Source organism: Meles meles, chromosome 8, assembly GCF_922984935.1.
Source record: "Meles meles chromosome 8, mMelMel3.1 paternal haplotype, whole genome shotgun sequence".
NCBI lineage: Eukaryota > Metazoa > Chordata > Mammalia > Carnivora > Mustelidae > Meles > Meles meles.
In genome coordinates this window covers 15,735,816-15,763,145 of record NC_060073.1, presented here as the reverse complement: position 1 = coordinate 15,763,145, position 27,330 = coordinate 15,735,816, and the positions used below count along the sequence as shown (strand labels likewise).

At 36.9% G+C, this 27,330-nt stretch overlaps 2 pseudogenes; one reads left to right on the top strand and one right to left on the bottom strand.

The window, feature by feature from the left end:
- LOC123948505 overlaps positions 1 to 27,330 on the top strand; it is a 372,440-nt pseudogene that overhangs the window by 213,321 nt on the left and 131,789 nt on the right.
- LOC123948500 lies at positions 13,205 to 14,133 on the bottom strand (annotated as a pseudogene).

Below are 27,330 nucleotides of genomic sequence, written 5' to 3'. Positions count from 1 at the left end.
TTTCCCAATTCTTATAAATTACATATAAAATCAACATTCCTTCTTTTATAATTATCTCAGGAAATTGCCTTAATTTTCTGGGAATGAATCCTGAAGAAATTTGCTGCACATTTGTTTGAACTACTAAATTATAAGTCATGTTGGGCATACTGTACTTTCCTACCGGATCAGATATTGTCAATGGCTCATGTTAAACCAATGGAATTGCTCTCACATTAAAAAACAAAGAACAGAAGAAAGCAATAGAGCAAAAGAGAGAATATCAATTAATGACTGAAATCTTGAAAAATATTTAAGAAATGCATTCATCTGATGTATTTATGTTTCATAAGTTAAATATTATTTCAAAAATAGATGTTGTCATTAGTGTTTGTGGTAGCATTTAATAAAGGAAGGATAAAATTGTCGAATTGCCCATATATTTTTGAATTACGCACTTGTCATGGCTTTGTCAGAAAATTTCATACTGAGATACAATCTAAAGATCAAATGCCAATAAAAGGGGATGATACTGAGAGTAACTTGAAGACACTCTTTCTGGTGAGTTAGAACTCAATGATATTTGTCGCAATAAGGAATCAATTAAAAATTAAGGAATTCACAACTTTGTATCTAATGTATATCTTAAGACATCATTTAATCAGTGCAAAATGAGTGTGGGGTAAAAAGAAACCATCCAAGAGCTATTTTACCCACTGAAGAGGGAATATCTGATTCTAGTGGGTTTACAAAGTTAGCCCACTTTCTATGTTAGTCTGACTCTCAAGTGACAGACGTATTTGGGCCCCCAGATGTCTATTTAAAATACAAAATATTTTTGCTACAATATGATTTAGCAACCAGCATTTGTAGAGACTCCCAGATTTAGTATCTATGTTATTGATATTCCTCAAAAAGATTTCAGATGGCACATAGGTGACAGCTGTGGCATTTACAGAATACTCGGTACCATAAGACATCAATTCTCTTTTAAATTACTCTTCAGAATTCTAACCTCACACATAGACAAATTTTCCATTTGTTCCTACTCTGCTTTCAGGCTCACTAACAAGGATCTCTGTCCTCCTTTATATAACAGAGTAAAGTAATTATGTCACAGAGTGTTCGGCGGTTACCTGTAACTAAGGAGTACTGAAAAGCTTTAGGGTGTGAGAACCATTGACCAATATTCTACTTATTGCAATGAATAGTAATCTTTGTTTATGAGGTAGAAACAACAGTGATATTTCAGATATACCTAATTACTAAAACAAATTGATTTATAGGCAACTTTTATATAAGTAGACCGTGAATAATAAAAACGTGGAAATCAGATGACCAATTCAAATCTCTGATTCTACCCAGAAGAGACATAGCAAGAGAATTTAAGTAATTTCTCAAGACTGAAAAGTAACACACTATGAATATTAAAAGACAGAAATCCTGTTTCTTCCTCAGTCTGGGGCTGTCATTTATGGGAGAGCACTGAGAGGGACGTCATGAAGGACAGTATGGAAAAACTCTTTTGATTCCTACTCTGAACAGAGAAGAATACACGTATTCTAGGATTTGCTGATTCTAACACATTTGAAATAAATTGCACTCAGTTTTACAAAAATACAAATTCCTCATAAGGATTCCTCCTTGTGTTTTAGATCGTCTTTGAAATTTCACCTCCAATAGCACACAACCCCCAGCTTCTATTCTGAGGAAAGTTACCCTACGATCAGTGCTGTTAGGAGAGGTAAAAGGGAAGAGGGAAAAGACAGTTGAGGAGACTTACGCTCATGAAGTGATATAGTGATTCTTGGGACCCCTCCCATGGAAAAACTAAAGGCACAATTGGTAAATAAAGACTGAACAAGGGGTTGAAACAGCAGTAACAGAGGAAGACGTAGAAGCGCTGAGGCATTTCAAATCAACTGACCAGTGTGATCCTTCAGCAAATGGATTCATCTCTTTAGGTTTCCTCTTTCTCAATTCACAACTAAGATATCAAAACAAAATTCAGAATTTTAGTGAGGAATACATGAGCTAATGTGAAAAAGCCAGCGACGTGTGTGGTTCAAAACTGTCATTTTTCTTTCACTGTCTTTCCTCTCTGAATGACTAATTTAGGACCACATATTGTCATACACACACACACAGGATCAAGGGAAGAATAAAGAAAATAAAAAAGAGCTTTCATAATATGGGTTTACAAAGTATGATGATGATAAATTCCAATTTGAACAATCTGTTACTGAAATTCTGTTAATATAATCCGTTGGTTATCCTAACCCATTTCTTAATGCTAATCACTATTCTAATTTTTTTTCTATATAAAAAGGTGTGCAAATGCTTACTTTTTATATTATTGAATAAAAATTATGTGTACCTTTGGATTTTGCTGTTTATGAATGAATAGAACCTGTCATATTTAGTTACAAATTCCTACTACACATTCAAACTTCCCCTTAGTATAACAGAATGTAGGGGCTATAAACTTACCATGGTTGACTCAGATGAAACTACTCTATGTTAGGAAGGCAGATGTTTTGAAAATTTTTTTTTTAATAAGCATATAATGTATTTTTATCTCCAGGGGTACAGGTCTGTGAATCGAAAAGGCAGAATTTTGTTTGTAGCTAATGTGCCATGAAAACTCAAGTGTGCCCAAACATTTTTATAGTAATCAAATTGTCATATGCTTCAAGAGAGGCTATATGCTTTAGAAGGAAATCATATAGAAGTAAAATAAAGAGCAGGCAGTTATTCTAGCACATGTGTGGTGGGACCCTTCACAAACCAAGGTGACAAAGGTAATTGACTAACCATAAGATCCGAGTGGCTGTCTGGTCACATTTGGGGCTGCATCAGGAAGCATTTCATTCTCAGATACTCACTCTGCCAGTTTATCCCTAGTACCAAAACCTGGAATCCGCTGCAGAGAGTTACAAATCTGGAATTCAAACACACCCACATGAATTCTCTGCACATATTTTGAAAATTTCAACAAATCTTGAACCTTCTACAATTTACAAGAGAAGTGTATTTCCAATATTCACTAAGACTCTTTGAAGCAAGAGGTAGATCTTCATCCCTCAGGGAAGCAGCCTCGGAGTTTCAAAAGCTGATTTAGCTGCTTAATGATAGCTCAATAAGAAAATAAGCAAAATGGATTATATATAGTCCTGCAAAACTAGCACAAGTATATTGGTCCTAGGAATCATCCCTTTATCTTATGCTTATACTTGAAGGCAATATGGTTCAGAGGAACAGAATACAAACATGTGGGAATGTGAGAATTAATAGTTTTTTGAAATCTTTAAGTAACTATATTCCCAAAGGCATTTCTAGACAGATTTGGACCAAGTGTTGCAAAGCCATCATCACATAAATGTGCTTGGTGCTCTTGGGTATAAATGATCCACAGTTGCCTAAGTGGGGGGAAAAAAAAATAGCCCTTATTCCCTGAAGGCCCCGAAAGCTATAGTGTGACTGCCTTGTGTTCTTCCTGTGTTCTGAAGAACAGGAGGGAAATTGTAGTAATAATATTATCAGGTGTGTTTTCAGGAAATCAGTAATGAGGTAGGACAAGGAGCACCAAAGACTCCCACTGCCACAGTCCTTTTTGTTTTTGTTTTTGTTTTTAAATTATCAAGATTTTTGGTGTGCAGGGCAGGTAGATAAATAAAATCAGTGATTTGTGATATAATAATTCATATGATGTTAGCATTGAAGCATGAGATGTTGGAAAATGGTAGACCAAAAAAAAGAAAAAGATAAAGAAAGGAAGAAAGATATAAACAGCTCTTCTCCATAATTTTGAAGGGAGGTAATGCACAAATAATGTGGAAAAATCAGATGAAAGAAGCCAAGTACAGCAAACTCTTAAATGTGTTTCCCATCCGGTTCCTTCTCTGCTCACTGACTAGTCACAGGTGGTTTAGACTCAGCCTCATCTGCCTGCACCAAAGGCAGTCAGTCTCTCTCTTCCACATGCCAACACATGCAGGTGACTTTTCTGCATGCAAGAAGGATCAGGAAATAAAATTTTATAGTATTAATCTGTTTCAGGTCATTCTACTTAGCCAAAGGATAACAGAAATCCGCTGAGAGATTGTTGGTTGGATTAAGCTCATTATATTATTTCTTGTTCATAATATTACATATTTTGACAAAGGTATTATTAGCTTTACTATGTATTTAAAAACACAGAATTTTCAAAAGTTTGAATAACTAGCTCAAATAGTAAACAACTGGAGCAAGAAATGCATTATTCTAGTTACTGCTTCCTTTGGGGCTTTAAATGTTTAATAACCTTGAGGAAATGAGGGATTCTAGCACTTCGTCCTAAAGGACATGATAACCCAGAGATTTAGAGCTTGTCTATACCAGCGTTATGTCCAGTGTTGACCGAGCTGTGCTCCAGAGCTAGCCTGCACAGATCCACCACAGGAGACAGCTGGTCATATGTCTAAGCTTCTCCTGTGCACACACGTGGAAAACAATTAGAGGAGGAAACCAGTTAATTCACATCCTCAACCGTTTAGTTCATCCCTCTTTGTATACTAGTTCTGCTTCATAGTTGTAATTTTGGTGAAATGCAAATCAACAATTTTTTATGGGCACATTTTTTAGATATATTTATTTATTTTAGAAGGAGCGAGAGAGAGATAGTGACCATGGTGGAAGGGGAGAAGAAGAGAGAGAGAAATTCTCTAACAGACTGCACCCTGAGTGCTGAGTCCAGCCAGGGTGCTCCACCTCAGGACCATGAGGTCATCATCTGAGCCCAAACCTGGATTCTGATGCTCAATCAACTTCACCACCACCAAGCCGCCCCTCTTTGGGACACCTTCGTTCCACATGTTTGGAAAAATTTTTTTGTAACCCAAGGTCGTGAAGATCTTCTCCTGTGTTTCACACCAAAATTTTGTTTTAAATTTTACATTTCACATATAGCTCTAAGTCCATTTAAAATAAATCTCTACAGTTGTGATATATAGATCAAAGTTTTCTCTGCTTTTTTTGTTTTGTTTGCTTTGTGCAGTAACGATGCCCAATATTTCCATACTCTTTTATTTAAAGATTGTTATTTATTTATTTGACAGACAGAGATCCCAAGTAGGCAGAGGGAGAGGGAGGGAAGCAAGTTTCCCGCTAAGCAGAGAGCCCAATGCGGGGCTCGATCCCAAGACTCTGGGATCATGACCTGAGCAGAAGGTAGAAGCTTTAACCCACTGAGTCACCCAGGTGCCCCTCCACCCTCATTTTTTGCAAAAACTATTTTTCACCACTAATTGACTGCAGACTTTTGCTGAGATTAGTTGACCATATATGAGTGGTTCTACTACTGGGCTCTCTAGGCTGCTTTGTTGGCCTTCTCAGGTATCTTTATGAAAAGACCACATAATTTTGAACACAGCAGTTTGGTAACATCGCTGGAAATCAGATCATGTAACTTCTCCAAATTCTTTCTCTTTTAATATTGTGGGACCTAATTTAGGGCCCTTGTATTTCCATATCAGTTTTAAGGCAGTTTAAAAGTTTTGAATATGTTCCTGTAATTATGCTTGAGAAAGTGTGAATCTGGAAATGCCTTTGGGGATTCACCTCTTAATAATGTTGAGACATCTGTCACAAACAGTATTTCTTCTACTTATTAAGGTGCTTATATCCTTTTAACAAATGTTTCGTTCTCAGAGTACATGTTTTCCTTACATCTTGCTCCATTTATTCTTAATTATTTTACCATTTTAAGACATTACAAATGGATTTTTTAAAATCCAATTTCTATTTGTTAGTTACTGGTACAAACTATGAAATTGAACTATGTATATATTGATCTTATATCATGAAATTATGCTAAACTCACATTACAAAGTAGGAGAACTTAATTGTCTGTACTCATAGCCAAATGAAGTGTGTGTGTGTGTTTTGTGTGTGTGTGTGTGCATGTCAGCTACTGTATAAGTGTTTTATACGTTTGCCTCCAAGGTAGTATTAAAACAATTATAATTATTATGTTTATATTAAAAAGAGATTATTAGTTCAGTGTTGTTATGTATAGTAATATAAGGCATAGATAAGAATTAGGGGGAAAATCATTAACTATTATAATCTGAAATAATCTTGGTTCTGCCCTTAATTAGCATCTTGATCTTGGCAGAATCTTTAACTTCTCTATGTTTTTGTTACATTATGTATAAAATAAGTATCAATCAATAGCAGAAATTATTTTACAGGTTTGTGGTGAGGATTAACTCAATAAATGTCTACAAAACCAATCAGAGCCATTAAATATTCAATACAATAAATATAGTTATTGTTATTATTACCATTAACCTACATCTCTGTCACTGTTCCTTGTCTCAAAAATGGATGTAATAATACCAACCACACAGGATGTTATCAGTATCCAATGGGATCTTGTGTACAGAGCACTTGCAACAATGCCATAAATATAGCAATCAGTTATTGAAGTGTATATATATTATATTGTTCTATATGCTATTACATGTATGTATTTTATATATATATATATACACACACACATATATGTATATACACATATATATATACACACATATATAATTATATATTTAATATATATATATATAATTATAAACATTCAAATACTAGTTTTATGGAACCTACAGAAAGCATGAGTCATAAGAGAATATTTTGAACAACTCTATGCTAAATTTTAAAAGATTGACAATGCCAGGTTTTGGTGATATTGTAGGGAAACAGAAACTCTCACACTTTGCTGGTGGAAATTTTTTTTTTTTTTTAAAGATTTTTATTTATTTACTTGACAGACAGAGATGACAAGTAGGCAGAGAGGCAGGCAGAGAGAGTGAGAGGGAAGCAGGCTCCCTGCTGAGCAGAGAGCCCGATGTGGGACTCGATCCCAGGACCCCGAGATCATGACCTGAGCCGAAGGCAGCGGCTTAAACCACTGAGCCACCCAGGCGCCCCCCTGCTGGTGGAAATTTAACATAGCACTACCACTTTGAAAACACTTGACAACTTCTTAATATGTCAAAATGCACTTAACATGGGGCTCATCGGTGGCTCAGTTGGTTAAGCGTCTGGCTGCAGCTCAGGTCTCATTCCTGGGATTGAGCCCCGCATAAGGCTCCCAGCTCTGCAGGAAACCTGCTTCTCCCTCTCCCACTCTCCCTGCTTGTATTCCCTCTCTTGCTCTGTCTCTATTTGTCAAATAAATAAAATCTTTTGAAAAAGTAAAATAAAATACACAACTGGCATAAAAACAGACACATAGACCAGTGGAAAAGAGTAGAGACCCCAGATATGGACCCTCAACTATATGGTCAAATCATCTTTGACAAAGCAGGAAAGAATATACAGTGCAAAAAAGACAGTCTCTTCAATAAATGGTGCTGGGAAATCTGGACAGCTACATGTAGAAGAATGAAACTCGACCATTCTCTTACACCGTACACAAAGATAAATTCAAAATGGTTAAAAGACCTCAACGTGAGACAGGAATCCATCAGAATCCTAGAGGAGAACATGGGCAGTAACCTCTTCGATATCAGCCACAGCAACTTCTTTCAAGATATGTCTCCAAAGGCAAAGGAAACAAAAGCGAAACTGAAATTTTGGGACTTCATCAAGATCAAAAGCTTCTGCACAGCAAAGGAAACACTCAAGAAAACAAAGAGGCAACCCATGGAATGGGAGAAGATATTTGCAAATGACACTACAAACAAAGGGCTGATATCCAGGATCTATAAAGAACTCCTCAAACTCAAGACACACAAAACAAAATCATGTCAAAAAAAGGACAGAAGATATGAACAGACACTTTATCAATGAAGACATACAAATGGCTACAGACACATGAAAAAATGTTCACCATCACTAGCCATCAGGGAGATTCAAATCAAAACCACATTGAGATACCACATGATGCCAGTTAGAATGGCCAAAATTAGCAAGACAGGAAACAACGTGTGTTGGAGAGGACATGAAGAAAGGGGAACTCTCTTACACTGTTGGTGGGAATGCAAGTTGGTGCAGCCATTCTGGAGAACAGTGTGGAGATTCCTTAAGAAATTACAAATAGAACTTCCCTATGACCCTGCAATTGCACTACTGGGTTTTTACCCCAAAGATACAGATGTAGTGAAAAGAAGAGCCATCTGTACCCCAATGTTTATAGCAGCAATGGCCACAGTCGCCAAACTGTGGAAAGAAACATGATGCCCTTCAATGGACGAATGGATAAGGAAGATGTGGTCAATATACACGATGGAGTATTATGCCTCCAACAGAAAGGATGAATACCCAACTTTTGTAGCAACATGGACAGGACTGGAAGAGATTATGCTGAGTGAAATAAGTCAAGCAGAGAGACTCAATTATCATATGGTTTCACTTATTTGTGGAACATAACAAAGAACATGGAGGACATGGGGAGATGGAGAGGAGAAGGGATTTGAGGGAAATTGGAAGGGGAAATGAACCATGAGAGACTGTGGACTCTGAAAAACAATCTGAGGGTTTTGGAGCGGTGGGGAGTGGGAGGTCGGGTTAGCCTGGTGGTGGGTATTAAGTAGGCACGTGTTGCATGGAGAACTGGGTATGGTAGAAAAACAATGAATTCTGTTATGCTGAAAAGAAATTAAAAAAAAAAATAAAATACACAACATGTAAGTCAGCAATCCACTCTTAGGTATCAATCTAAGAGAAATGATAATCTATGTCCTCAAGAAGCTTAAAGATGGATGTTCACATTTCATCATTCACCAGGGCCATTAACTGGAGAAAATTCCAATGCCATTGGCTAGAATAAGTATACAAAATATGGTAGAGCCATACAATGGCACACTATTCTTACTAAAGAGGAAGAAACTGCCAATAATACAATGTGATAAACCTCTAAACGTATGGTAAAAGACAAATATAATATTTTCTTTTGGAAATTGTTAAGTATGTGGCTTCACAAATGAATCAAGAGATAAACTGAGTTGTCCTTGAGATTCCACAATCTCTTACCAAAGCTCTGTGGGTTCATTATGTCCCAGCAGTAGTGGTCAATGTGCATAAAACTTGGATCATCAGTTCTGTCTTGTACTCAGGAGTGACAATTCTCAGACTAAATGTACTTGTTACCACTCACCTCAGCTGGGCTCATACCCCATTTTTATTTTTTTTTAATTTTTATTTATTTTTTTAATTTCATTTCAGTGTTCAAAATTCATTTTTTATGCACCACACCTAGTGCTCCATGCAACAGGTGCCCTCCATAATACCCACCACCAACTGCCGCTCACCCAAATTCCCACCTCCCGCCCCTCAAAAACCCTCAGATTCTTTTTCAGAGTCCACAGTCTCTCATGGTTCATCTCCTCCTCCAATTTTACCCATTCCCTTCTCCTCTCCATCACTCCACGTCCTCTGTGTTATTTCTTATGCTCCACAAGTAAGTGAAACCACATGATAATTGACTCTCTCTGCTTGACTTATTCACTCAGCATAATCTCTTCTGGCCCCATCCATGTTGATACATAAGTTGGGTATTCATCCTTTCTGGTGAAGGCATAATTCTCCATAGTATATAGGGACCAGATCGTCCTTATCCATTCATCTGTTCAAAGGGCGTCTTGGTACTTTTCACAGTTTGGCGACCATGGCCATTGTTGCTATGTACATTCGGGTTCAGAGTGCCCTTCTTTTCACTACATCTGTATCTTTGGGGTAAAAACCCAGTAGTGAAATTGCAGGGTCATAGGGAAGCTCTATTTTTAATTACATAAGGAATCTTTACACTGTTCTCCAAAGTGGCTACAACAACTTGCATTCCCACCATGTAAGAGGGTTCTTCCTTCTCCACATCCTGTCCAACACACGTTGTTTACTGTTTTGTTAATTTTGGCCATTCTAACTGGTGAAAGATGGTATCTCAATGTGGTTTGATTGTAATCTTCCTGAGGAAGAAAGGTCTTCCCCCAAGATCACAGAATCTAGAAAGACCTCCAGACACCTTATTGTGAAAATGATGAATCATAATTTTAGACAGTAGTTCTTGAAATCAGCTAGGAGGAAGAGATTCCTTACATACAGAGGAAAGCCCTTAAGAATAACATCAGACCTGTACACAGAAACATGGTAAGCCAGAAAGCGCTAGCAAGATGTATTCAGGACACTAAATGAGAAGAACAAGCAGCCAAGAATACTTTATTCAGCAAGACTGACATTCAAAATGCATGGGCAAGACGGGCACAGTTTAAGAGTATGTGACCATCAAGCCGGCGCCATAAGAAATATTAAGGGGGGTTCTATAAGAGGAAAAATAAACACAAAAATTTCATTAAACAGAAATTTATGGAGACAATCTATAGAAACAAAGACTTCACAGGTAACACGACTTCAATAAAAACATATCTCTGAATAATCACCCCATCCCTGAATGGCCTAAATGCACCCATACGATGGAACAGATTTGTAGATTGGATAAAATAACAGGACCCATCCAGATGTTGTCTACAAGAGACCCATTTTCTAAGAAATGCATCTGGAACAGATAAATTAGATTTTAAACTAAAGACTATAGTCAGAGATATAGAAGGACACTACATCAATTCTTAAAGGGTCTATCCATCAAGAAGATCTAACATTTATAAATATACCCCATTTTTAAACTTATTCATTCTAGTTCTTCTCCCCTTAGTAGATGCCCAGACTCTTCAGGGATGATTCTCTGTTTTCCATGTTTGCTATCTTATCATGTGGGAACACATGTCTGTTATGTCACTACTTCCCACCCACAAAACTGGCATTCACATGTTTCTCTGAGCTGTCAGGGTCAACTTGTAAAATGTGAGTGCTCAGGTCTAAGGAACAAAGGAAAAATATTCCAACAGACAATTCTGACTCCATTGCTCACACCTCAGAAACTGTGGGTAATGATCCCATGTCCTTGGAATAATCGGACTTTGTGTAAAAACTTTTTGTATGTAGAGTTCAAATAAATTGACCAGAGCACTCTTTTTTGACCTTAAAATTCAAAGTGATGGATGGGACTCAACATCTTTATGTCAGGTCAAACATGGCATAGATTCTGAACCTGTCATATTTTAATTGTGAGGTTTGGACCAATTGACTTCAAGTCCATGAACCTTCTTGAATTAATTAATCTGCACATTTTGGATAAGAAAATGACTCAAAGGAGGTGTTTTGCTTTTTTTTGTTTTCATTTTTGTTTTTGTTTTTGTTTTGTTTTTTTCTTTTTTTAACCATTCACCCATTAGAAAGGCCAAAATATGGGACACTATCACCAACAGATGCTACTGTGGGTGTGGAACACACGAATTTCATTTATTGCTGATGGGAAAGCAAAATGGTGCAGTAATTTGGGAAGACCATTTGTCAGCTTTTATAGAACTAAAACAATTAGCAATCCCACTCCCTGAGTTTTTTGCACAAAGGAGTTGAAAATTTATGTCCACAAAACCACTTGCACACATGTTTAACAGCAGCTTTATTCACAATTGTCCATACACCTGGAAGCAGCCAAGACGTTCTTCAGAAAGTGAGGATAGATAAACCACAACATCACATAGAGGAGTATTACTCATTGAAAATAGAAATGAGCTACAGGCCATGAAAAGGTATGAAGACCCTTCAAATGTGTTCCCCATGGTACTTGGCATTCAGCTCCATCACAGATATGAGGCTCTTCTTGATCTTGCCTGTCATTAACTTTCTGGTTTCATGTCTTACTAACTTGACTTTTAGGAGCTCAGTGTCTGGCTTATATTCCAACACACAGTAGAAGCTCAATAATAATTATTGAATGAATAGATCAGCCAGTAGCCACAACGTACTGAAACGATTAGACTTTTCTTTATCACCCCCTCGCTTTTGTTATGCATCCTCTCCTAGGAACCCTCTCAGCGGACATATGCTTATTCACTCTTATGATTCCCCATTGTGCCCATTTTTGATATGTTTTCATGTAGGAAATTTTCCCAACCCCCTGGTCTTTGTTGTGTGTCCCTCAAAGAGGCTTTCATTGCCCCCTGGGCTGCCACCACCTGCCCATTTATAACATGGTCTTATCATTTTCTGTTCCCCTCTGCGTGTCTCAGAAGATCTGAAACTCTCTGAGGGCAAGACCCTAGTTCCTCTGTACTCACTTCTGAAGACCAGCAACCATCAGTGTGTCTGATACATTTGTTGGGCTCAAGAAATTTCTATTGGTGAATGAATGAGAGATATATGATCAAATATAAATGAATGGAATATATTTACCCTAAAGTTGTTTTGTGTGTAGATAGCAGGACATATTTTTTAAAACAACAATTCATAATGAAATGTTCCAAGAAGTAAGTAATTAACAGAGAAAAATGACATGAACAGCTCAAATTCATATGATGATGACATCTTGCTGAGAGCAGGGGAAGTATCAAGGTAAGCTATTTTCTCCCACACTGAGGATCCCAGTTTAAATTTTTTCTTATTACACAGTTTAAGTAAGAGTTTAAAAAACTACTTTCTCAAAGAGATTTAGCTAGAATTGGCAGAGCCTAGATCAGTGAAAGGTAAGAAATAAGTTCCTGGTCTCTAGTACTATTGCTTTTCTCTACATTTTCTTGACTATAACCCTCTTCCTTTATAACCTTATTCCCTCAATCAATATTTTTTATGTCCCAGACATTATGGTGCCTTGTAGAAAGTATTTTGGACAGGTAGTCAAGTACTCTATGGAGTGTGACTTTATTTTATAAATAGAAATTCCTCTTAAATAAAAGGGTGTTCATTTATTTGAGTCATCATATTTTTCTGAACGTTTAGCAGCCTAAGATGGGTGACATGAGCATTACAAAATGACACTGCAGGCTACAAGGAAATTCAAAAAATTCGGAGAGTCTTTGTTAGCCCTCAGGGGTTAAATGGCTCTTTGCTTTTTTTATAATCCTATTGTCATTTAATACCATAATTTTATATGCAATATTTTACATCAACCTTGATATATAAGGCTAATGTATAATTATAGATAGTGAACACGTGCATGTGTGTGTGTGTGTGTGTGTGTCTGCAACTAGGCTTTTTCTTTCTTCCACCTTTCGTGTTCCACTCAGTGCAGAATCTGTCATTCACAGCAGCTTACTATTTTCTTTATACAGTAAGTATTCCTTACTAAGTTCATCCAAAATGTCCTTTGGACCTTTGTTTCCATTGCATCAATGTTGAGCATCAGGTATATTTATTTCTCACTTGAAATAACTTTTCTGCTACACAATTTCCTAATGTCATTTTTCATCTGATCATTTCTTAAGGTATAGATTAAGGGGTTTAACATTGGTGTTATCATAGTGTAGAACACTGCAACTGCTTTATCGATAGATAAAGTAGCTGCAGGTCTCATGTACACAAATATACAGGGCACAAAGAATATGACAACCACTGTGATATGGGATACACAGGTGGAGAGGGCTTTGCGCCTTGCCTCCAAGCTGTGGTTCCTTAGGGAACGCAGAATGACCACATAGGAGACCATCAAGAGGAGAAAGTTTAACAGACAGATGAAATGACTGTTGGCAGCAACAAAGAGCCCTAGTGTGTGGGTATCAGTGCAGGCAAGATTGAGCAAAGGGTTCAGATCACACATAAAGTGATCTATGACATTAGGGCCACAGAAGGGTAAAGGGATGATAAAGAGGATCTGTATGGCTGCATGAAAAAGCCTCCCACCCACACCACTCCCATTAGCAGGCCACAAACCTGCTGATTCATGATGGTCATGTAGTGCAATGGCTTGCAGATGGCCACATAGCAATCATAGGCCATCACAGTGAGTAGGATGACATCAGCACCTCCAATGAAATGTTCCCCAAAGACTTAGGTTATACATGCATTGATTGTGGTGGTCTTCTTTTCATGGAGTGAATCTATAATCAGTTTAGGGGTATTAACAGAAGAATAACAGGCATCAATGAAGGAGAGATTGGCAAGGAAAAAGTACATGGGGGACCCCAATAATGGACTGGCGGTGATAGTGACCACAGTGAGCACTTTTCCCACCAGAGAGACGATGTAGGTGACCAAAGAGACAACAAATAAGATTTTCTGCATCTTTGGATTCTCTGTGAGCCCCAGTAGAACAAACTCTGTCACATTGTTCCTTTTCTCCATTATGTCATTTTAAGATTAATTGCATTACCTGAAAAGAAAAAACGATAATGTTTGGTTAATGTGACATTGAATTTATTAAGCTTCTTAATCTAGCAAATAAAAATTACCTTGATTCTAGTGAATTGTGGAATCTCATGAAGTTTTTTGAGACAGAAAATTTTTTGCTGCTTACTAAAATTATCTCCTTAATGAAGTTTCTGTTGAGTATGGCCATGGAGAACTTTGTAAACAGAGAGGCAAGAGAACATGTATGTACACTTCATCATCTGCAGTGACTAATCCTAACATGAAGTAGTGGATCCTACACGTAATGGCAGCTGAGTATGAAAAGGGAGGGTAGTTACTGATGTAAAAGCTATGAATGCACGGTTAAGGAATTTTCCCTCTTCTTAGGAACAGAGAACAATGGCGGAAATTGAGACTATCGATGGAAAAGTGAAGTAGAATATGAGGAAGGGGAAATAAAGAATATAATATTAATAAAGATCTACATGTGTCTGGATGAAGTGGGGTGAGGTTCAGGAAGGGGACGGAAGCTGGAGTAAGAAACCCCATTTAGGATGTTCTTTCTAATACTTAACAGAAGACTTACAGGGCATTGGTGGTGGATCTGTAAAGTGCTTTATACACAGGATCTCATTAAATACTGGTAACATCCATTGTGGCTGGTATTATTCCATCCATTGTGAGATGAGAAAACAGTGACAGAGACTTAGGTTAATGGTAATAATAACAATGGCTATATTTATTAAATTGAATATTTAGTGGCTCAGAATATGTTTGCTGACATTTGTTGATTTAATCCCCACCAGAAACCTGTAAGGCAATTCCTGCTATTGTTTTCATACTTATTTTATACATTATACAATAGAAAGATAGAGAAGTTAAAGATCCTGGCAAGATCAAGATGTTAATTAAGGGCAGAACCGAGATTCCTTCAGGTTATAATAGTTAATGATTTTCCTTGAAGTTCTTAACCATGCTATATATTGTTATAATTAACAACACTGAACTAGTAATATCTTTTTTACATAACCATAATAATTATGATTGCTTTATTACTACTTTGGAAGCAAGTGTATATAACACTATTACATTAGCAGACACATACACAGGCACTTAGAACTTTTGTATAGGTAATCATTTGACTATGAGTACAGACAATTTTAGCTCTCCTACTTTGGAATGTGAGTTTAGCATAATTTCAAGACAAAACATCAATGTATACACAGTTCAATTTCATAGTTTGTACGAGTAACTAACAAATAGACATTGGATTTTAAAAATCCATTTGTAATGTCTTAAAATTATAAAATAATTAAGAATAAATGTAGCTTATGGAGAGGGTGGTTGGGTTATGGATATTGGGGAGCATATGTGCTATGGTGAGTGCTGTGAAATGTATGCCTGACGATTCACAGACCTGTACTCCTGGGGCTAATAATAAATTATGTTAATAAAAATATTAATAGGGGTCCCTGGGTGGCTCAGTGGGTAAAAGACCCTGCCTTTGGCTTGGGTCATGATCTCAGGCTCCTGGAATTCAGCCCCACATCGGGCTTTTTGCTTAGCAGAGAGCCTGCTTCCACTTCTCTCTCTGCCTGCCTCTCTGCCTTGTGATCTCTGTTTGTCAAATAAATAAATAGAATCTTTAAAAAATAACTTAAAAAAGAATAAATGTAGCGAGATAAAAGGAAAATGTATTCTGAAAGCAAAACATTTGTTAAGAGAATATAAAAACCTTACTATATATAAGAAATACTGTTTATGACAGATGTGTCAACATTATTAAGAGGTGATTTCTCCCCAGAGGCATTTCCAGATTCCCATTTTCTCAAGCATAATTACAGGAACATACTCAAAACTTTTCCAATCTGCTTTAAAACTCATATGGAAATACGAGGGACCTAAATTAGGTCTCACAACATTAAAAGAGAAAGAATTTGGAGAACTTACATGATTTGATTTCCAGCGATGTTACAGAACTGTTGTGTTCAAAATGATGTGGTATTTTCATAAAGATACCTGAGAAGACCAACAAAGCAGACTAGAGAGCCCAGTAGTAGACCCACACTTATATGGTTGACTACTCTCAGCAAAAGCATGGAATCAATTGAGTGGTGAAAAAATAGTTTCTCAAAAAATGAGGGTAGAATACTGGGCATCTTTACTGCACAAAACAAAACAAAACAAAACAGAAAGAACTTTTATCTGTATATCATACCTATACAGATTAATTTATTTAATGTGTACAGTAGCAAAAACTTCTAGTATTTCAAATCATCTGTATTCCTAAAACAGAGAATTTCTTCTGAGTCAAACATGTTAAGTTTATAGCACTCTACATTCTGTTATAATAAGGGAAATTTTGAACGTGTGGGAGGAAACTTGTTTTAAATATGGCAGTTTCAGAATGACATTAAAAGTATAGATTTCTCTAGGCAATATAGACATTTTAACAATGTTTATTCTTCTGATCCAAGAGCATGGAATGGTCTTCCATCTTTTTGTGTCTTCTTCAATTTCTTTCCTGAGTGTTCTGTAGTTCTTTGAGTACAGATTCTTTACCTCTTTTGTTAGGTTTATTCCCAGTTATCTTATGGTTCTTGGTGCTATAGTAAATGCAATTGGTTCTCTAATTTTCCTTTCTGCGTTTTCATTGTTAGTGTATAAGAAAGCAACTGATTTCTGTCCATTGATTTTGTACCCTGCCACATTACTGAATTGCTGTGTGAGATCTAGTAGTTTTGGGGTGGAGTCTTTTGGGTTTTCCATATCATGTCATCATGAAATCATGACTATCGTATCATGTCATCTGTGAAGAGAGAGAGCTTGACTTCTTCTTTACCAATTTGGATACCATTTATTTCTCTTTGTTTTCTGATTGCTGTTGCTTGGACTTCTAATACCATGTTGAACAAGAGTGGTGAGAGTGGGTATCCTTGTCGTGTTCCTGATCTCAACGGGAAGACTGTGAGCTTTTTCCCATTGAGGATGATATTTGCTCTGGGTTTTTCATAGATAGATTTTATGAAGTTCAGTAATGTTCCTTCTATCCCTATACTTTGAAGCGTTTTAATCAGGAACGGATGCTGGATTTTGTCAAATGATTTTTCTGCTTCAGTTGAGAGGAATATGTGGTTCTTTTTTCATAGCGCTGGAGCAAATAATCCTAAAATTTGTATGGAATCAGAAGAGACCCGAATTGCTAAGGAAATGTTGAAAAAGAAAAACAAAACTGGCAGCATCACATTGTCTGATTTCGAGCTTTATTAAAAAGCTGTGATCACCAAGAGAGCATGGTACTGGCATAAAAACAGACACATAGACCAGTGGAACAGAGTGGAGAGCCCAGATATGGACCCTCAACTCTATGGTCAGAGAATTTTTGACAAAACAGGAAAAAATATACAGTGGAAAAAAGACAGTCTCTTCAATAAATGGTGCTGGGAAAATTGGACAGTTATATGTAGAAGAATGAAACTCGACCATTCTCTTATACCGTACACAAAGATAAACTCAAAATGGATAAAATACCTCAATGTGAGACAGGAATCCATCAGAATCCTAGAATAGAACATAGGCAGTAACCTCTTCGATATCAGCCACAGCAAATTCTTTCAAGATATGCTTCCAAAGGCAATGGAAACAAAAGCAAAAAATGAACTTTTGGCACTTCATCAAGATCAAAAGCTTCTGCACAACAATGGAAACAGAGAACAAAACAAGAGACAACCCACGGAATGGGAGAAGATATTTGCAAATGACAGTGCAGAGAAAAGGCTGATATCCAGGATCTATAAAGAACTTCACAAACTCAACACACGCAAAACAGAAAATCATGTCAACAAAAGGACAGAAGATATGAACAGACACTTTACCAATGAAGACATACAAATGGCTATCAGACACATGAAAAAATGTTCATCATCACTAGCCATCAGGGAAATTCAAATCAAAACCACATTGAGATACCACCTTATACCACCTTACACCAGTTAGAATGGCCAAAATTAGCAAGACAGGAAACAACGTGTGTTGGAGAGGATGTAGAGAAAGGGGGACTCTCTTACATTGCTGGTGGGAATGCAAGTTGGTGTAGCTAATTTGGAGAACAATGTGGAGATTCCTTAAGAAATTACAAATAGAGCTTCTGTATGATCCTGCAATTGCACTACTGGGTATTTACTCCAAAGATACAGATGTAGTGAAAAAAAGGGCCATCTGTACCCCAATGTTCATGGCACCAATGGCCACAGTCGCCAAACTGTGGAAAGAACCAAGATGCCCTAAAACTGACAAATCGATAAGGAAGATGTGGTCCATATACACTATGGAGTATTATGCCTCCATCAGAAAGGATGAATACCCAACTTTTGTATCAACATGGATAGGACTGGAAGAGATTATGCTGAGTGAAATAAGTCAAGCAGAGAGACTCAATTATCATATGGTTTCACTTATTTGTGGTGCATAAAAAATAACACAGAGGACATGGGGAGATGGAGAGGAGAAGGGAGTTGGGGTTAATTTTAGAGGGAGATGAACCATGAGAGACTTTGGACTCTGAAAAACAGTCTGAGGTTTATGAAGGGATGGGGTGGTGGGAGGATGGGGGAACCTGGTGGTGGGTGTTATGGAGGGCACGTATTGCATGGAGCATGGGTGTGGTGCATAAACAATGAATTCTGTTGCACTGAAAAGAAATTAAATTTAAAAAAAAGGTAATAAAATAAAATATGGCAGGTTCTTTTCCTCTATAAATAGCATAATCCAAAATATACACATAATGCAGGAATCCTAAATACATGTCTCAGAATGAAAGAAGCCAAGGTGAAGGGGCCTCTTTTTGTATGATTTCAACTAGAGTTCTTCCTCCACTTACAAGGGAGATATGTCCCAGTAAACCCATCATAAGTAGAAAATATCATTTTTAAGAGTCTTGTTTTTTATTCTTATAGATTTTATTATTTATTTGAAAGTGAGCAAGAGAGTATGTGTGTGTGTGAGAGAGAGAGAGAGAGAGACAAAGAGAGAGAGACTTCACAAGCAGGGTGGAGGACAGAGGGAGAGGGAGACACAGATTTCCCGCTGAGTGGTGAGCCAGATGTAGAAATTTGTCCCAGGACCCAGAGATCATGACCTGAGCTAAAGGCAGGGGCTTAATGGGCTGAATCAATCAGGTGTCCCTGAAACTGTTTTGGGTTATACACATGTGATACAGGAACTACAGGCATTCTGGAGGCACTGTGCAAAGAAGCATGAATAGCAGGAAAAAGTAATGTGGAAGAAAAATCAAACAATGTTTTTATTTTTTTTGATGTTTACAGATTAAATTGTATTCCTTCTTAGCATCATAAAACAGAACATATAGGTTTACATACTTAAGAGATAATAATATATAAGCTAACTTTTTTATGTTTTCAGTGTTCCAAAAGTCATTGTTTATGCACCACACACACCCAGTGCTCCATGCAATACATGCCCTCCTTAATACCCACCACCAGACTAACCCTTCCCTTCCAAAACCCTCAGTTTGTTTCTTAGATTCCACAGTCTCTCATGATTCTTCTCCACTCCAATTTACTCCAGTTCACTTTTCCGTTTCTTCTCCTAATGTTCTCCATGTTATTCCTTATGCTCCATAAGTAGGTGAAACCATATAATTGACATACTCTGCTTGACTTATTTCACTCAGCGTAATCTCTTCCACCCATCCATGTTGATATAAAAGTTGGGTATCCATCCTTTCTGATGGGAGTATAATATTCCATTGTTTTTATGGCCATATATTCTTTTTCCATTTGTCTGTTGAAGACCATCTTGGTTCTTTCCACAGTGTGGTGATTGTGGTCATTGCTGCTAGGAACATTGGGGTACAGTGTTTTTTTTTTCTTTTTTAATATTTTATTTTATTTATTTGACAGAGAGACAGAGATCACAAGTGGGCAAAGAGGCAGGCAGAGACAGAGGGGAAACAGGCTCCCTGCTGAGCAGAGAGCCCGATGAGGGGCTCAATCCCAGGACCCTGAGATCATGACCCAAGCCGAAGGCAGAAGCTTAACCTCCTGAGTCACCCAGGCACCCCCAGTGTTTTTATAACAAAGAGAAATTGGACAAACTGTCTTCTCAGCAGCTACTAATAAGGAAGTGAATCTTTTTTTTTCTTTTTTAGAATTGTATTTTTATTTATTTGAGAGAGAAAAAGAGGGAACAAAAGCAGGCTAAGTTGTAGAGGGAGAAGTAGGCTTCCTGCTGAGTAGGGAGGCTGATGTGGGGTATGATCCCAGGACCCTGGGATCTTGACCTGACCCGAAGGCAGACATGTAATGACTGAGCCACCCAGGAGCCCCATAATAGAGAAGCAGATCTATTGCAAGATTTATGTTTGGAAAATACATCATAAGACATTTGTCAGTCTAAAGTTTGAAAGGGGATGTGCTTAAAATAACCAACTTTGTTATCAGAATTAAGATCATCTTCATGTGTAGAATGGATAGATCAATAAATGGGCAGAACAATATCATGGAATCAACAGTCAGGTTAAAAGTCACAAATGGCAGGGTGCCTGGGTGGCTCAGTGGGTTACAGCCTCTGCCTTTGGCTCAGGTCATGATCCCAGGCTCCTGGGATCTAGCCCTGCATCAGGTTCGCTGCTCAGCAGGAACCCTGCTTCCTTTCATCTTTCTGCCTGCCTCTCTGCCTACTTGTGATCTCTGCCTGCCAAATAAATAAATAAAACCTTAAAAAAAAAGTCACAAATTACGAGTGCACCTGGAGGCCTCTTCGCACTTCTTTAAAATGACCACCTTTGGAAAATAATCACTCTCTTTATCTATAAAACAGATGAAGTTAATTTAATTTAGTGTTTGAATTTGTAGAAAATCAGTAATACAGATTTTACTCTTCAGTGTCTGTTTTTCTCAGTATGTTCATGAGACTTATTCTTTATGATTTATCTGTTTCCTGATTATTTTCAAAGATCAGGGTATCTCACTGCATGGGTATGTGACAACTGACCCATTCCTTCATTGCCAGTCAGGCATTTTGTTTGCAAGGATATTGTGAGTACAGTTGCTTTGAATATTTGGAAACATGTCTTTTGTTGACTGTACATCATCTGTTGATATGTTCTTTTTACAAAAGATACACATAATACATAACTCCTAGGGCATGAAAAAATTGTAACCGAAAGCATGAAAAAGATAGAATAGTCAAAATGCAGTTGTATTTGTTTTTTATTTTATTTCTATTTTTAAAAGATTTATTTTATTTACTTATTTGAAATTTGAAGGAGAGAGGGAGAGGCTACAAGAAGGGAAGTGGCAGGTAGATGAAAAGGCATAAGCAGGCTTCCCGCAGAGTAGGGAGACCTAGGGCACGGTGGATCCCAGGACCCTGAGAACCTGAGCTAAAAGCAGACACTTAAGCAACTAACTGAGCCATCCAGGCACCCAAAATGCAGTAGTGTTGGAAGTGGCCAGAATATATATATATATATACACACACACCCACCCACACACACACACACACACCCATATACATATGTAATCTTGTTTTTATATCATTATATATATTATATCATATATATGTATATGTATGCGCACGCGTGTGTGTGCGTGTATATATAGATATAGTAACTGTCCCTCAGAACAATGTATTACTTAAAATATAACCCCCATGGGAAATTTTACTAGTTACCAAGCATGTTTAGATATAGCCTCAAGAAAAAACACATACAGGCACCTGAGTGTCTCAGTGGCTTAAAGTCTCTGCCTTTAGTTCAGGTCAAGATCCCAGGGTCCGGGATTGAGCCTCACATAGGACTCTCTGCTCAGCATGGAGCCTGCTTCCTCCTCTCTGCCTGCCTCTCTGCCGACTTGTGATCTCTGTCAAATAAATAAATAAAATCTTAAAACACACACACACACACACACACACACACCCCTACTGGCAACACTCCTCTGGGGAGAGGATGATATAGGGCTTTGAAGCCTAGCAGCTGGGGATGCCTGGCTTGCTCAGGGTGGAGTGCTGCCTGCTTCATTTTTCTGTTATCTCCCCCACCCACCCTGAGAGCACCTGTGGCTAATTATGTAAGTCCTTTGAATGTGCTTACACAGCTATAAACTTTATACTGCTTGACCAGACATATTTTGCCTTCCTTCTTGTTCATCTACAAAACATATGATTAATGTTTAGCCTTCTTCGGCTCTTCTGTTGATTACTGTCTATATCTATAAAAAAAACGGGGCTGAGGAGTTGTTTGGGGCAAGGGTCTATTCTACTGCTGTCCCCTGCTCCCTTTCTCTTGCAGCTGAATTGTTTGTGCTTCATTCTTCTCTCCTGCACCACCAGGAAGTGGCATATATTTATATAATATATATCATATATATAAATGGATATATAAAAACACTACATTCATCAGCTCTTGAGTATGAGTTATTTAAAAGAATTCATCTTATTTAATGTCACATGTATATTCTCAACAAGTGTCAAAATATCTGAGTCATTCAGAGCAATGTATCTAATGACAATGCAGATAAGGTATGAAACCATAATAAGAGGGTAACTTTCAATTGCAAATATATGCTAATTTAGAAACATTTTAAATAAAAAGTGAAAGGAAGTCAAAGTAGAAATTAGAGAATAATTAAAAATAAAGTTAATACAAACACTATTTTTCAAAAAAATATGCCAATGCTTAGAGGTAAATCCTTAGCTTGTGTTCAAACACAAAATACATTATTACATCAATAGAACACTTGTTACCACCTAATTATTACTACACTTGAGTTTAGCCAGAGCAGGATGTATTGAATAGCAGTGTTGGATTATTAAATTCTACAGCTGAAACTAATATTACACTGTATGTTAACTAATTGGAATTTACATAAAAACTTGAAAAAAAAAACCTGATTATAACAATGCTAGCAATATTCCCTATAAATAAATAAATACTAAATAAATGCTAAATATATTTTTAAAAAATGACTGAAATGCCTGGTGTTGTTGAGGTTGTGGAGAAATGGGAACACTCATACATTACTTATGGAAATGTCATAGAGCACCACCATTTTTGAAATATCTTTGTCAGTTTCTGAAAATGCTAGCATACACTTATAAATCAGCAAATCCACTCTTAGGTATCAACCCAAGAGAAATAATAATTTATGTCCACCCTAACTTTTCTACATTAGTGTTCACAGCAGCATAATTCACTATGGTCCTTACATGGACATAATTCAAATGTCCATCAGCTAGTGAATAAGTATACAAATGTGGTAGACACATACAGTGGGATACTCTTCTTTTTAAGGGGAACAAACTACTAATAATACAATGTGATAAACCTCTAAAACAGTATGGTAAAGGAAGAAGATAGTATCATCTTTTAAAAGTATTTGTTTTTAAAAAGTCTATTTCTCTCCTGTTTATGTCATGTGGTATCATGAATGGATGAAGGAAAAATTGAGGTGTCCTTGAGATTCGCTAGATCTCTGACCAAATCGCTGCAGATTCATTATGTCCCAACATTAGCTGTCAGTGTGCATAAAACTTGGATCCTTAGTTCCTTTCTGTACCGAGAAATGAAAGTTTCATAGTAAATGTACTGATTTCTGCTCACCTCAGCTGTTTACCCTCCATTTTTATTTATTTTTTAAAAGATTTTATGTATATATTTGTCAGAAAGAGAAACAGCAAGAGAGAGAACACAAGCAGAGGAAGCAGGAGAGGAAGAAGCAGGCTTCCCGCTAAGCAGGGAGCCCAATGCAGGGCTTGATCCCAGGACCCTGGGATCATGACTTAAGCCAAAGGCAAACCCTTAATGACTGAGTCACCCAGGTCCCCTTACCCAACATTTTTAATCTAATCCCCTGTACTCCTTCTTCCCTTAATAGCTGTCCAGTCTCTTCAGAGATGATTCTCTCTTTCCCATCTTTGCTACCTTATCATGTGGGAACACGCATCTGTTATGTCACTCCTTCCCACCCAGAAAACTGGCATTCACATGTTTCTCTGAACGGTAATGGGTTTACTTGTGAAATGTGAGTCCTTGGACGTGAAGAACAAAGGAAACAGTACTCTAACAGACAATTCTGATTTCATTGCTCACACCCCCGTAACTGTGGGAAATGACCCAGTGTCCTTGGAATCATGTAACTTTATGTAAGCATTTGTTGTATGTAGAATTCATCATAAGTTGACCAGAGCACACTTTTTCGATCTTAGAGTTCACAGTGATAGATGGGGCTCCATATCTTTATGTCAGTTCAAACATGCATGCCATCGATTCTGAACCTGTCATATTTTGATTGTGAGGTTTATACCAATTGGCTTCAAGTCCACCGGCCTTCTTGAATTACTTAATCTGCACATTTTGGATAAGCAAATGACTCAAAGGAGGTTTTTTAACAATACATCCATTAGGATGGCAAAAATATGGGACATCATCACCAATAGATGCTGGTGAGGATGTGGAACAATAACTCTCATTTATTGTTGATGGAAAAGCAAAATGGTGCCACTAATTGGGAAGAAGACATTTTGTCATTTTTTACAGAACTTAAAGAATTTAACGATCCCACTCCTTGGCATTTACTTAAAGGAGTTAAAAACTTATGTCAACAAAAAACCCTGCACACACATGTTTATCAGCATCTTTATTCAAAATTGTCCATACAACTGCAAGGAGCAAAGATGTCCTTCAGTAGGTGAGGATAGATAAACCGCAACATCAGACAGTGGAGTATTATTCATTGCCAAGAGAAATGAGCTCCAGGCCATGAAAAGGTATGAAGACCCTTCCAATATGTTCCCCATGGTACCTGGCATTCAGCTCAATCACAAATATAAGACTCTTCTTGATTGTCCCTGTCACTAATTTTCTAGTTTCATGTGACTATATGAGCCAATAGCCACAAGCATATTGAAATGATTGTGTTTTCTCATACTATCTTTCACCTTGGTCTTTGTTATGCAACAAAGGGAATATTCTCATCCTAACACATGCCTATTTACTCTCATGATTCCCTTTCCTCCTTTGTGCCCATTTTTGATGTTTTCATCTAGCAAATCTTCCTGACCCCCTGGTCTTTGTTGTGTGTACCTCAAACATGTTTTTTTTGGTCCCCCCTTGCTGCTACTACCTCCCATTTATAACATGGTCTTATCATATTCTGCTCCCCTTTGGGTATCTCTCAGTGGATCTGAAGCTTTGATGGCAAGAACTTTATTCTGTTATATTCATCACTGAAGACCCAGCAATCATCAATGTGTCTAATATATTTTTTGTCTAGAAATATCTATTAATTAATGAATAGGGAATAATACACACACACACACACACACACACACACAGATATATAAATGGAATATATTTTCCTGAAGTTGTTTTGTGTATGGATGGAACACATATTTTTAAAAGCTTTTCATAATGCAATATTACCTAGAAATAATGTAATTAACAGAAAAATGTCATGAACAGTTTACATTCATATGATGATGAAATCTTGCTGAAAGCAGGGAAAATATCAATGTAAGATATTTGCTCCTTCGTTGGGAATCTCAGTTTCAATCTTTGTAAATACATAGGTTAATCAGGAGTTCAAAAAATTGTCATTTCTCAAAGAGATCTTGTTAGAAATCTCAGTGTGAATCAGATAATAACAGGAAAAAACGTCTCTTGTCTCCACTATTATTTCTTTGGTCTAAATTTTCTTGATGTTATTCAACTTCCTTCATGCCATTATTCACTCATTTGATATTTATTGTGTCTGAGACATTGTGCTGACTTGTAGAAACTATTTTTAACAAATAGTCAAGTACTCTATGGAGTATGACTTTATTTAATAGAAATTCCTCTTAGGTAATAAGATGTTCATTAATTTGAATCATGATTCTTTGTAATGGGTTAGCAGCCTAAGCCAGGTAATATGAACAATACAATATGACTCTGAAGTCTACGAGAGAATTTGGAAACTTGGGGTAGAAGAAAAGCAGGCATCAATGAAAGAGAGATAGGCCAGGAAATAGTACATGGGAGACCCCAATAAAGGGCTGGCAGAGATAGTGACCACGGTGAGCATATTTCCTACCTCAGAGATGATGTAAATCACCAGAAAGATGACAAATATGATTTTCTGCATCTTTGGATTCTCTGTGAGCCCCAGTAGAACAAACTCTGTCACGTTGTTTCTGTTCTCCATTATGTCATATTATGAATAATTGCATTACCTGAAAAAATTCCTTTGGATTAATGTAACCTTGAATGTATTAAGCTTTTTCATCTAGTAAGCAATACATACCTAGATTCTATTGAATTGTGGATTCGCATGTGGTTTTCTGAGATAGAAAATAAATTATGAGTTCTTTAAGATTACATAAATTATTTTCTAGTTGAAGTTTCTGTGAGTATGCCCATGGGGAACTTTGTAAACACACAGGCAGGAGATTTGTGCACACTTTGTCATCTGAGGTGATTAGTCATATAACAGGAAGTCACCAATTGAATACATACTGTCAGTTAAGTAAGAAAAGGGAGGAAGTTTATGATGTAAAAGCATGAATGAAAGGTTAGGAATTTTCCCGTTATCCTTAGGAAGTGGGAAACCATGAGAAGAAAGTGAAATCATACATGGGAAAGTGAAGAGGAATTAGAAGAAGAGAAAATAAAGGTAAAATTTTAATAAAGATCTTCATGTGTCTTGGATGAAGTGGGGTGAAGTTCAGTAAGAAGGTTGGAAGCCAGAGACAGAAACCCCATTTAAGAGATTATTTATTATAGCTGACATAGTATTAACAGGACGTTGTTTTGGGGTACATAAAGTATAAAAAAGTTGCTATAAAATAACTAATACTGTTTATTTTTTATATATAATAATATTATATTTGCTAATGATATCTATATAAAACTGCGCTGTAACCATATCAGAAGAGACCCCAAATTGTGGGGGGGGGGGAGAAAGGGGATAAAAAGAGGTTCAGGAAAAAAAAGAAAAAAATTAAAAATTAAAACAAAAAAGGAAAAATATAAAAAAGAAAGAAAAAATATATATTTTAGATAAACTAGTCAAAAAATGTTAAAAAAGAAAAGGGTAAAAGTTTTAAAAAATTTAGCAGAAGAAGAAAAAAGAAAGAAAAAATATTGAAAAAAAAATTGAATTAACTGCAAGACTAAAGAATTATGGGGAGAAA